Genomic DNA, 13439 nt, shown 5'->3' on the forward strand with positions numbered 1-13439 from the left:
CTTTCAAGGCTGGAATTACACCAACTCTATTTATCCAGGGATGCATGCTGTCCCTGGAGGGTTAAAATATAAATAGCAGTTTCCAAGCATGCTAATAAATAGATGAAGCTAAGCAAACAATTTCTCAGCTGGCCTCGCGGCCCCTCAGTGGACCCGCCTGGCCGCCGCCGCGCTAATGTGCCCACCGGCTTCTCTGGGCACGCTCTCAGTCTGCAGAGCGGGACTAAAAATAAAATGAACAAGAGACAGGAAACCGGCAGCCATCGCCCAGACAAAGGGCCCTGCCGGCCCGGGGACCAACCCACAGCCCTAGGAGCCCGCCAGGGTAGTCTGGGGGGTGGGCCTTGTCACCTCATGGTCAGGGGAGCACCTGTCTCCCCAGCTGGACGGGGCCGCAGGGGTGTGGACCTAGAGGCCCAAGGCTGGCGTGGCCTCCCATCCCCATGCAGTGGGCAACTGAAGCTGACCCAGGGCGGCCAGGGGCCCTGGCACACCACCTCTGAGCCGGTGGCCCCAAGGGGGCAGGCAAGTCAGGCCCAGCCTGGGGCACCCACGTCCGGGGCCAGGGCTCTGGCAGGGTCTCCCCAGGTGCATGGGCTCTGATGATCCCCAGCCCCAGCCAAGGTCACCAGGACTAACTGGCAGCTGCCAGGGTCCGGTGGGGGCTCTTCCCCTTGGGGCCTCTGTGGGCCTGGTCAGGGGACTCTGGTCACCTGCTGAAGGTGGATCCACCCAGTCCCGAGGTCCCATGACATGCCTCCCTGGTCTGGGTTGGCCCTGGTGCTGCTGATGGGCCCTTTCCCTCGGTGCCCAGGGAAGCCAGGGATGCCCTCCTACCCGCCCCTGCCCAGGCCATCCCAGGGCCTCAGCCCTAGATCCCTGGCCCCCCACGCAGGCCCCATCCCGGCTATGCGGCCCGGGCTTCCATGCACCTGCGGCTGTAGCGGCAGAACCCAGCCCATCACGGCAGAGGCGGCTGAGTCCCCAGCACAGCGGGACTGCACCGTGGAGAGGCCGCCGCAGCCCAGGTTCTCTCCCCAGCTGGTGGCCTGGCCATTCTGGGAGCAGGAGCCACGGGCCAGAGGGCAGGCCTGGGGGAGCAAGACTCCACAGGACCAGCCTGAGGATGGAGGCCAGTGGGCAGAAAGAGGGGCAGGCAGCTGGGGCCCCAGAGAAGCCCCCTGGGGGTGGCAGTGGGGCCCACAGCCCCAGGTACAGGGTTTGGGGGATCCAGAAGGGTTTGGTTGAACTTGAAACTGCTGCATGGACCTGGTGGCCACGGAGACACGGTGGCAAGGAGGCGGCGGTGGTGAGGGAGGTGGCAGACCTCCCGTGGGCTCCTGGCACTGGATCGCCAGCCCTTGGGCCCTCTGCTCCAGAGTTGGGGTCCAGGCTACAGTTTCACTGTTTCCACTCCTCCTTGTCTTGACCCCAAACTAAAAAGGTGGTAGTTTAGAATCTAAAGAATTCTTCAGGTTCCTCCCCAGACACGGTCCAGGTAGCGCTGAATGGCTTGGCCGGTCTCTGTGTTTGGCCTCCATTTTGGTCTAAGCACAGTCACACTTTTCCCACAAGATGGGGGGCTGAGAGGTGGGGGGAGTGAGTCACACCATGGAAATAACCCATTGGAGCGGGTTCTGTTTTCACGCCTAGAGGTGATTTTCTAGTAACCATTGGTCTGATCCAGCCCCTCGGCCTCTCCATGCGGCAGCCTCCCCGGCCCGACTGGCACAGCTGAGCCCGGTGGCGCGGGGGCATCCCTCTCAGCTGCCTGGAGGGTCGACTTTGTGAAAACCGAGACTTGTTTATGGAAAGAATGGGCCTGTCCATCTGACAACGCCTCGACCCTTTTTATTTGCTTCCTTGGGAACGAGGTTTGGAAGGAACCTGGCCTTGGATTTCCTCTTGGCCTCTATGACCCAGCCTCTTCACAATACGAAAAGAAAAGCACAGGAACCAAACCCCAGGCCCTTGTCTGTGAAAAGACCGGTGTCCTGCATTCCTGAGAGAGTTGCTGACATCGAGAAGCATCTAGAAGTCTGCTGACAGCCGATTAGGCTGACGTGGGCCCTCCGGATTCCATTCCATTCCTTTTTAACCACCTCAGTGCCAGCTGAACTGCAAGGACTGGGAGGGGAAGTGGGATCCTAGGATTTCCCCAGCTCCCCGGAATGACACTGGCTTCTATAATTAGAGTCCCAGAGTGGCAGGGCTGCAGGGCCCTGGGGATCAGCTGGCCTATCCCCATCACGGGGCTGACGGCCAGCCTGGGAGCCCAAGCTGGGGCCCCACCCCGAGTCCCTCCCCTCAGGGGCTCTTCTTGCCACAGCTTCTGCTTCTAGTTCCTTCCATTGTGCTAGTCTTTTTCTTACAGACAGTGGGCGCTCAGTGGGCACTTGGGGAATGAAGCCATGCTCTTCTGCAGCGTCCTGGCGGGAGACTCCGGGCTGCCAGGTAGGCTGGCTTCTCAGTGAGTGAATGTCAGGTTCCTTTCTCTGGACACCGGCCCTTGTAGGAGAACACAGTACTTCCACGTGGCGTGGGGTGTGCTTGGAAGTCCTGTCCGAACTTCTGTGTCCTCCCTTCCTTGCCACTTCTCAGCAGCTACTGAATCCTGGCTGTCTACCAGGACCCATCTCTTCTGGCGAGGCCCACGTCCAGGAGTCTCTCTGCTGTCAAGCATTTCCAGGGAGCTCCATCCAAATTCTCCGTCCTCTCACAGTTCACTCATGTAGTCAACAGATAGCATTGCGGGCACCCGCTGAGCACCAGGCACTGCCCTAGGCCTGAGGGACAGAGAAGTGAATGAGGCTGATGAAGACCCCTGCCCCAGGGAGTTGGCATTCTAGTGGGGAAGAGAGGCAACTGCGGAAAGATGTAAGTTAAGTAGAAACTTCGAGGTAGAATGAACTCCTTTTTGTACACTCTGGATCTTCTTACCTCCATGTTGCCCTGATTTTCCTCTGGTTTCTTTGTACTCCTGTCTCTCACTAGGGGATGAGTTCCCTGAGAGTAGGGGCCAAGGCCTGGTCTGCTCTGCAGCCCCCTCAGCACTAAGCATACAACAAACACTCAGAAATGTTTGTGAAAAGAGTGAATACGTGAGTGCGCAAGTGAGTGAGTGAGTGAGTACGGGAATGGATACGAGGGTGCACGGATGGTTGAGTGAATGAGTGACTGTGGAGTGTGCATGTGAATGAGTGGGTGAGTGAGTGAGTGAGTGAGTGAATGGATGAATGAAGGGATGAGACAATGAATGGATCAGTGGGCGAGGGAAGAATGTGGGAGCGAATGGATGAGTGGGAGAAAGAGGAGAGAGCAAAGGGCTGACTGAGCAGGTAAGTGGCCCGTGTATGAGCGAGTGCATGCGGGTGCCTGTGGATGGATGGATGAATGACCGAGTGAATGAAGGACAGAGCTGAATATCCAGGCGCAGAACACGCGTCTGTTTTAACTTCCCTGAGACAAGTCTTTCGCATTTGAAGTGTGGATGGACTGACTGAGCGCAGGATTTCGGGGTCCCAGGAGGAAAGGCAGCCTTGGTGCTCCCACCACAGAGCAAATGGAAGGTGGCTGCAGAAACTCAAGATGGCCGCTTCACGGCCCAAGCTCTCTTGACCCAACTCTGACCATGGTGCTGGCTGTCTTTCCATAGACGTTCCCAGGAGCCTCCTCTTGCGGATCCAGCCCCCACGGAGATGGGCCTGCTCTCACAGCAGCTGTGATTTCTCCTGCAAACATCAGCAGTAGCATGAGAGGCTTTTGTATCCTCAGCTAGTAAAATAAATAGGTAAATGAAAGGAAACCTCAGCCTCTCCTGCAACGCGTTCTTTAGGAGACACACGTGCAATTACCTGGCTTATGTTGCCAAAATCGCTTTCAATTATTTGCCAAAGACTTTGATACCATTTTTAACTAAGCGGGACTGATCTTAAATCTTAATTTTATTGGATGATTAAGTGATTAAGGGCATGACTTTGTGACCTCAAATGTGAAAGGTCTCTTCAAAAACATCTAATTGGTGGTTAATTAAGTTGTGAACACTACTTGGTCTTTTCACAACATAGTCTGCTATGGGAGTTTATTTTCTCAAGAGACTCGGTTTATCTGTGCTCTCTACACAGCAGCCTCTGTGTGCATGTGCTCAGCTTCTTGGTGACAATATTCGCCCCAAGTCCCTGAGCGTACAGCAGCATGGGCAGGAAACCTGGAAGGCTGCTACCTGCATGTGAACATACTCAGCCCACAGAAAAAAAGAACGTTCACACGTGTTCATAGGTGTTTTGTACATCTTTTAGGTACGTTCCGCGGGGTTCCATGAAGTAGCCTAGGGTGAGCTGCCTGTTTTCTGTTAGCTTTTGGTCGCCCTTTTTGCTGTCACTATTTTTTTGCTGGGGTGGCCTTGGCCACCAGAAAGGCCGCTGTTTCCTTAGCCAGTGGTGTGCTTTAGGATGTCCTTATTATGGAGCTGGGTTCGGAATGCAAAGCACATCTAATCAGCAATGCCCACGGGGCCTGAGTGTGGCTCAAAGTCTTGCTTCAACTCCCAAAAGTTCAAAGCCATGGGCGATGTGTGGCTGCTTGACCGCCTGGCTGAGGCGCTATAATCAGGGCTACTCGGATTGAATCTCTGGAGCATGTATTGAACTTTTAGGATCGAGTAGTGGAAAACACCCCCCCACACACACATACACACACACACACACAACTACTTTCTGGGTCTCTCATATCAAACTAGAATCATCTCTTAGTTTCTAGGCACATTCTTCAGTCTCCAACAGTCTCCCTCCACGGACTCATGGCAAAGCGCCATTCTCTCAACGTCCTCTCAAATGTCTCTTGGAGGCACCCCTTCCCTCTGTTTGCACTGCCCCCTCCTGCATCTAGGCCCTTGTGATCTCAGCCTGGAACACTCCCGGGCCCTCCAATTCTTTGCTCAGCCCCTGTCCCCACATGAGAGTGGACTTGACGCCTACATTTATCGCCCTAAGATGCTCATCTGAATTAATTTCTTCTGTTACCTGACATCCTGGGGAACTCCTTTGCTCCCCTGGTCCAGTCCAGGTTTTTAAAATTGATTTTCAGCATCCTTCCTCATCCGGCACTCTCAAACTTTGAGCCTTCTAACCCCTAGTGAGGACAGCACGAGTCAGTAGGTGTTGTGAGACATCAGCCTGCTGTGGTTTGGGTATAAGGCTGAACAAACAGACGGATGGCATAGCAGGATGAGCCCAGAGACAGCGCAGGGCATATCTAAAGCCTGACTGGCGACGGGAGACATTGCACAGCAGTGAGGAGGGGACAGTCATGTCAGTGGTGCAGAGACACCTGGGAATCTATATGGAGAAAACAGGAAACGGGGATCCTACTTCACATCACTTGTGCCAATCAAATCCAGCTGGACTGAGGACTTCAATGTGAAAGGTAAAGCATTACAGCTCTCAGAAGTTCATAAAGGAGAATCTCTTCGTGACCCAAAGGTAAGGAGAGGTGTCCTAAACATGGCATGAAAAACACCAAGCGTAAGGAAAAGATGGACAGTTTGGATTACATCAAAGTGGAAAGTTCATGTTTTTCAAAAAGGAGCATGAAGAGAGTGAAAACACAGGCCACACGCAAGGAGAAAGGTTTCTGGAAGACAGAAAGTGGCCACGGAGTGTACATATACCCAGAGCGTATTTTTTAAAACCCTCTGAGAAAAGACAGATGACCTCAAAGAAAAACCGGCAAAACACAGGACAGGTCACTGACGAGGCAGGAGAGGCGAGAGGCTGGTGCGCGTGTGAAATGGCGCTTGAGTTCCTGGTAACAAGGGAAATGTCAGCGCTCACCACCAGGAGAGCCACAACTTGCCCATCACAATGGCTAAAATTAGCAAGCGCTGGGGCGATGTGGCAGCCTGGAGTGACAAGGATGCTTACAGTGTCCACACCCAGAACCCGCCAGCGGGCCCCTGCAGCAGAACAGGTAAGCGGGGAGCGGTGCCTTCACAGGGGAAGCTGCCGTGAGAGTGAACACGGAGGAATCACATTTCACAACATTTGCGACATTGAATGTAAGAAGTCAGATAACAAAGAATGTGTATGCAGCCTAGAAGCTCATGTGCATGCACACGCGTGTGCAAGGTGAAATGTGGGAAAGTTCTGTGGACCCTCCCAATGGTCATCTCCCGCTTGGGATGGAGTCCTTGGGCTTATGCAAGGCAGTACTTTGGGGTGAAACTAGGTGAAGAGTACCCGGCACCTCCCAGTACTAATTTTGTAATTTTCTGTAAATCTATGATTTCAAAAAAAAGCTTTTACAATATTAATTTAAAATAGATTATGTATGGTATGATTCCATTTTCATAAACTTCAAATCTGGCAAGAGTAATTAATGGTGTTCCAGGATGTACCCTTAGGTGGTAAAATATAAAAAAGGGCATGGAGTATTTAGCACAGTGAAGTCAGGTTCGTTGCGGCGGCGGGGGGGGGGGTCGCATAGTGACTAGAGGGCACTGGGGGCCCCTGTGGGAGCCCGCAATGGCACGTGTCTTGGTCTGGGTGATGCTTACACAAATGTTGACAACAATTTGTTAATTTGTGTCTTAAGCACTTTGTGTGCTATATTACACAATAATTAAATTTAATTAAAGTCATCTGTGTGAAGGCTCCTTCGGGAATATTTTGAACAGTTAGAAGCTTCCCCATTAGGGGAAAGGATCGTCTCTTCAATAAATGGTGCTGGGAAACTGGATAGCCACATGAGAAAAGAACAGAGCTGGCTCTCTTACACCACACACACAGACCTCGAAGTGGACTGTGGACTGGAGGATAAGGCCCGAAACCACAGCACTTGCAGGAGAAAGCGCGGAGAGCGAGCTCCTTGACGCTGTCCCCACGGTGAGTTTTTGGATCTAACAGCAAAAAGCAAGGGCAACGAAGAGGGCACATAAACAGGCGGGACCGCGCCGGACTGCCAGGCTCTGCACCGGGAAGGACACGATCGACAACGTGGACAAGCAGTTTGTGGATGGGGAGAGAACATCGTAAACCACGTCTGATCAGGGGCTCCTACCTGAAACACACCAGGAGCTCCTAACCCGGCAGCAAACACGAAAACAAAGAAAAATAATTACAAACAGACAAAGGATCTGAAAGAGTCTCGTCGCAAAGAAGGCGCGCAAGGTCGGCGGGTCTACGAGAACATCGCTCACCACCAGGCAAAGGCGACTCAAACGCACACCTGCCAGGGCGACTGCTGTCCGACAGCCCGGGAGACGCGGCGGGGAGGGGAGGGGCTCCTGAGCACGTGGCCGGGATGGAAATTGGGGCAGCCGCTAAGGAAAGCAGCCTAGGGGCGCCTCCAGAAATGAAACGTCGACCTGCCATGTGATCTGGCAACTCCGCTTCTAGATATTTATCCAAAGTCAATGAAAGCGGGAACTTGGAGCCGTAGTTCTGTACACCCGCGTCGACGGCAGCATTTTTCATAAGAGCCAAGATGCAGAAACAACCCATGTCCGTTCCTGATGAATGGACGTAAGCGGGGTATTATTCACCTGGGAAAAAGAAGGAAAGCCTGCCACTCGCAGCAGCCCGGGCGGACCTGGAGGGTTCGAACCTAGATAAGCCAGACAGAAAGAGACAAATACGGCATTGGCATCGCTTACATGTGGAATCTACAACATAAAAAAGAATGGAACTCATATCTGCAGAAACAGAGAGCGCGGTGGGAATTAGCTGGGGAGGGAGGGGGGCATGGGGAGCCACTGGCGAAAGGGTACAGACTTCAGTCACAGCGGGAATGATGGATGAGGCCTCCCGATCTGACGTGTGACTTGGTAAATATGGTTGATAACATTGCAGAGTGTGACTGGGAAATGAAGTGCTCTCCAAAAAACCCCTCAATATGTGAGGGGATGGATGTGTTAATTAAGTCGCTCGTGGGACGCCTTCCACAATGTGAACATCTATCAAATCATCACATTGTACACTTTAGTATACGGCAGTTTTTTATTTGTCAATTACACCTCAATCAAATGGGGGAGGGGAGCATCCCCCAGGGCTCGGGGCGCAGCGGGGCCAGACCTCGGGAGCAGGCAGCTTGGGGGAATTCGGACTCAACAAGCACAGCCCTGGGCGCACTGGGAGGGCATGGGGGGGCGGGGAACGAAACAGGCAGGACAAGGAAAACTGGGGTGCTGTGCCAGAGGCACTGTGACATCCACCCCAGCCTTGTGCTTTAGGGATTACCATTTGCCACTTGGGGGGTATGTAGCCCCGGGCCTTGGACAGAACCTCTGGGAACGCTGCTGGGCCCTGGTTGCCATCAGCGTCACTGCTGCCCACCATCTGCCCAAAGCGGTTTCTTAAGGTTGCCCGCCACCTGGAAGGGTGACCCTTGACTTGGATGTGAGAATCTACTGGACAAACAGCTGTGTGTCAGGACCCACTCGAGAGGACCCCCACCCCCCGAGGAAGTCCCATGTCTTCTGGGACCACACCGGGTACAGCTGAGGCCGATGTTCTTCCAGTAGAGGTCACAGCAGCCTGAGGGTCGTTGTAACCTCTCCCCGCACCCCGACAGGAGCGCAGGCCCTCCATGTAGCAGGAGCCGAGAAAGGGGCCGTTTCCTGCCATCCCCAAAGAGGCGGGTCCCTTGAGTCCCCAAAGAGGCCTTCACGACACTTGTGGCCTGGCTCTCGCCCTCTCCCTACGCCTGCCCCACTCCGCCCGGGAAGTCTGACCTCCTTGCCCTGCGCCCCACATCGTGGCCCATCATGAGCAGAAGTGAACTCGGGTCGCAGTTTGCACACGTGAACACTGCTGGCCCGCGCAGCAGCAGGTGCAGTTCTGGAACACCCCCTTCTCCCATCTGAACTGAGGTCAGGTTTAAAGGGACGCGGATGCGGAGGGCAGAAGGGATGGGCCGCGCCGAGGAGCGTTTGTCCGGCAACGTTGCTTGCCGTGGAGAGAAAGGCCCTGGTGTTTGCCCAAACCCCGACACGCCCGCGCCGGCCGTGGGCAAGCATTCCCCCTCCGCCGCCTCTTTGCCGACACTTGGTTTTTTCTCTTTTGCTTTCTCTTGGGAGTGGGCGCTCTTTCGGGTTTGATTGGCATCTCTCCAGTGACCAGTGGCGTGGGCCCCTTTTTGTTCGCTTGTTGGCCTTTTGCTTCACACGCGCCTCCCCCACACGCGCCCCCCGACCACACTGAGGAGCCCGCAACGTTCGACGCTGGGGTCACTTGGGAATGGCTCGCCAAAGGACGGCCCTGCCTCCTGGACACAGCAGCTGCCGCTGCGTCCTGCTCCCCTGGGGGCCGCCTCCAGCGGAGCCCTGCCCCTCTGCACCCCTCCCTGCCTGTCACCCTCTCCTCTCCCGCCCTGGCTGTCAACCCACTGGGCCCAAACCAAAGGTGGCTTCCCTGGGCTGGGGCCGAGGAGATGCAGATGTGACGGTCAGTTTCATGTGAACTTGGCCAGGCCATGGTGCCCAGGGGTTTGCCCCACACCATTCTAGATGTTGCTGCAAGGGATCTTGTAGGCGTGACTAACTTCGAGAAAAGCAAATAAGCCTCTCTGACATGGGTGATGAGACTCAGTTGAGGGCCTTGAGAGCAGACAGAGAGGGTCCCCAGAGCAGGCATGCTGCCCGCCAACTGCAGCCCTGAAACCCGGCCTGAGTTTCCACCCTTTGCAATTGAGACGGCAGCATTGATTCCTGCCGGAGCCCGTAGCCTGCTGCCCCGCCTGCTGATGTCAGACTTGGCAGCCGCCCGCCCCCCCACAATCGCAGGAGCCAGTTCTTTAAAATAACTCTCCCTCCGTCTCCGTCTCCGCTCCTGAATAATACGGCGCATGGTACAAGAGCGTGTTGTCTGTGCTGTTACGTGGCAGCAGAAGTGTGTCCCCAATCCTGCCCTCCTACCCCACCGGGACTCAAGCCTGTTCTCCCACAGCGGTGTGGCCACAAAGGCCTAGAGAGGCCTGCAGTGAGGAGGGCTGGCTCTGCCCCTGCTCTGCCGCTGGTTGGGTGAGCCCAGGTTGGGTCCTTCCTCTTCTTGGGAGTGTGTCTCCATGTCCCACGACAGGCCAGCCGAGAGTAGCAGCTTGGGAGCATCTACTGTGGCAGGTAGCCTATGCCAGGGGCAAGCTTACAGGCCTGGTCACCTCAAAGAGGCCCAAGGGGGTTGCTGTGGCAGCAGCAGCGACCTCTCCTGGCCTGCCCCTCCCTCCAGCCTGAACCTTGGACCTGGACCCCAAGTCTTGACGTAACTCCTGCTTTGCTGGTGCAGACAGTGCCCCCCACGCTTCCGGGTGGAAGCCATCCTCCCACCGCCTGCCCAAAAGTCTAAAAGCAGCAGACAAAAGCTCCTTTCAGTGCTCCCTTCCAACCCCGGGGTCTCGCTGTGTGACAAAGGTATTTAGAGGATGGAGCAGAGAGCAGCCACACAAGACAGAAAAATGTGGCCTTGTCTTCAAGCAGTGGTGGCAGCTGGAGCCCCCTCCGGGCCCTGGCACCCAAGTCCTGAGCTTCAGGGAGTGGCCTGGGAAAAGGGTCCCTGTTCTCAGCACCCCGCTCACCCTGAGGCCGGTCCAAGGCCAGAGCCCAGGCTCCCAGCACCTTTCCCAGATGGCTTCCTGCTCCCAGGAGCCCCGGGAAAAGGACGGCAGCACTGCTCGGTTTCCAGACGGCCTGTCGGCTCTCCGGGGACCGGCGCCTCCAGCATCCCCCAGAGGCGGAGGGCAGCTCACTCGGAGTTCAAAAAGGTGGCTTTGGCCTCCTTTGCCTCCACCCTCAGGGACAGGCGGCCACTTCCCAGGACGTGTCCAGACCACATGAAAGGAGCCAGTAAACCTAGTGAAGGGGCTTTCCCCAGGCTTCCCTCAAGGCGCTGCTACCATCCACGCATCCCTCAGCGCCACAGGGACCGCAGCACCTCTGCCATCTGCGCCGCTGCGCTCAGAGACAAAGAGCCGTGAATGTGGTCAGGAGAGAGGAAACAGCCCATTGCTCCCAAAGGCCCAGGAGGGGCTACTCCCTCTGCCTGCTCTCCCCGAGCCCCCTCGCTGCGGGCCGAGTGTAGCCCAGGCCACAGTAGACACTCCCTGAGTAGGTGTGGTACAGAGAGATGGGGCCCTTCAGGCACAGCCAGCAGGGCCCGAAGCTCGCTGGTAACCTCCCTGTCTCGCCAGCCCCTGCCCGACAGAGGATTCAAGGTGAACCTCCCACAGGAACGAGTTCCAGGCCAGGAGGCTCCCCACTTTTGGGAACCTAGATGGCTACACAATGTCTGCTATGCTTTTTCGGACTGGGTTGGCCATTTCCCAGCAGCCCCTGGGCCAGTGACTTAGTGTGGGCTGCCCCTAACAAGAGCAGAGACCGGGTAGCTTAATCCGCAGACATTTCTCTCTCACTGTTGAGGAGGCCAGGAGTCCAAGATCAAGGTCGCAGATGGGTCCCAGGTGAGAGTTTGCTTCCTGGCTCGTGCTTCAGGGCCTTTCCTCTGTGCTCACGCTTGGAAAGAGGAAGTTCTGGTGTCTTCTTCAAAGGACAGCATTCCATTGTCAGCCCTGCCCCACCTCACAGCCCCATCCAACCCTAACCACCTCCCAATGACCCCATCTCGCATGCCCTTGGCTGCCCAGGAAGCCACGGTGGCCCGTTGCTCTTGGTGTGGCTGCTGAGCAGCTATGACAGGAACACCCTGGGGCCCGCCACACCCCAGCTGCTTATGGCATGCAGAGCCCACGGGGATACCCTCGGCTGGCCCGTAGCCTTAGTATTAGCCGTGCCGTAGCAGAAAGTTTTGGAGCTTGAGGCCTGGAGTGGAGACAGAAGGAAGCTGCCGTCTGCACACCCCGAGGCTGGGCCGGGCTGCCATTGGCGCGCTCCCTCTCCTGGGAGCACCGCATCTGCCCCGCGGCCAGCTGTGTCTTCTGGTTTGCCGCCACCAAAAGGAAGCTCAACCTCCCCACCTCCAGAGCATGAAGCCTCACGTGACTCTCACTTTTTGTACCACAACTTGCACCACCATCACTTCTGCTGGTCGTCAAGAGCCTTTGCCAGCCACGTCAGGACACGCCCCCTTCCCCGGGCAGGGGTGATTCCGCCGCGGCCTTCCCTCCCGTGGCCGAGGGCTGGTGTCAGACCCCTCCGAGCGTGGGTGGGGTCCGCCCCGAGCGGGCAGTACTCACCCACTCTGCCTGCATGTGCCACCTGGGCTCACCGGCCCCTGCGTTAGTTCCTACACTGTAGCCGCTGAAGAGGTGAAAGAGACCCCCTGAGCAGCAGAGTGGTTGAGGAATCTGCCAAAGTCACAGGGACGGAAGTGGGAGGGTCCAAGTCTACTTTCACAGCTGGCCCCGGAATATGCACACCCGTGGGCAAGGCCAGGAGCAGCGCACTCACCTCCCTGCTTGGGTACTTTGGCCCTGGTGCCACAGCCCGAGGCTCTGATGGCGCAGCTGGTCACCCATCATGGCGCCACTTCACACTGGCTGGCTGGCTGTTCTCCTTGCCCGCGTCCCTGTCTTGCCCTGCGGGTTCTCTGGCCTGGGCTCTCCCCACTGCCCAGCCCCTCTCTTCCAGGTGAGCTGAGCTCCGCCCGTGCACCTCCCCCCGCGCCCCCTCCCGTGCCCCTGCCAGCCAGCGTGATCACCGAGAAGAGAGAAGTCGGAGCACAGTGGGCGGGCAAAGGGCTGGCGCGCAGAGCTGTGAGCTGGCGACTGCTAAATTGAGAGCAATTCCTGGAAATCAGGAAACAACTATTGAGGCCAAAGGCGTCAAAATTAAATCGGCCTTTGAAACAAACAAGTGCATCTCTGCAGGCATCAGCTGTGATTCTGCAAGGTTCCAGGGCGAGCTCTAAATGAGATCAAGTCTCCAGCCCCGGCGGACCCGGCGGGCGGGGGCCGAGTGCAGGCCCACGGATGGGGCCGCCAGCGAGATCTGGTTTCGGTCACAAGCCATGGCGGGGACTAGCAGGGCACACGGGGCCTCAGATTCTACCCAGGGCACAGCACAGGGGCACAGGCTCACACCGTCACTGGGGCCTGGGGCCAGGGGCCTTTTTCCCTCTCACAAATTCTTCCTGCCCTGGGAGCTGGATTCCTGGGGTTGGAGTACCTCAAAAAGGTGACCTGTTTGCCCCATTCTTGAAATAAGATCACTTTTGAGAAGTAGGGACAAATATCAACAGCAGAGGTGGAGCTCCGTGGGGACTCAACAGAGTCACAGTAACATCCTTGAGTCTCGAGCCTTCGTGGCGCCTATACCCGCAGCCTTGAGGCTTTTCTGAGTCTTAATTCTGGCCAGTGGAAGCTGATCCTTGCAATGCAGAGCAAGTCAACAAATGCCCCACACCCCAGAGATGAAGCGGTCTGCACTGCAGTGAAGTGGAGGGAACGCCTCCTTCAGACGTCACACCCAGCCTGCTAAGGGCTACAGCTATTCT

Source organism: Talpa occidentalis, unplaced genomic scaffold, assembly GCF_014898055.3.
Source record: "Talpa occidentalis isolate TD23 unplaced genomic scaffold, MPIMG_talOcc4v2.1 talOcc4.15, whole genome shotgun sequence".
Classification (NCBI taxonomy): Eukaryota; Metazoa; Chordata; class Mammalia; order Eulipotyphla; family Talpidae; genus Talpa; species Talpa occidentalis.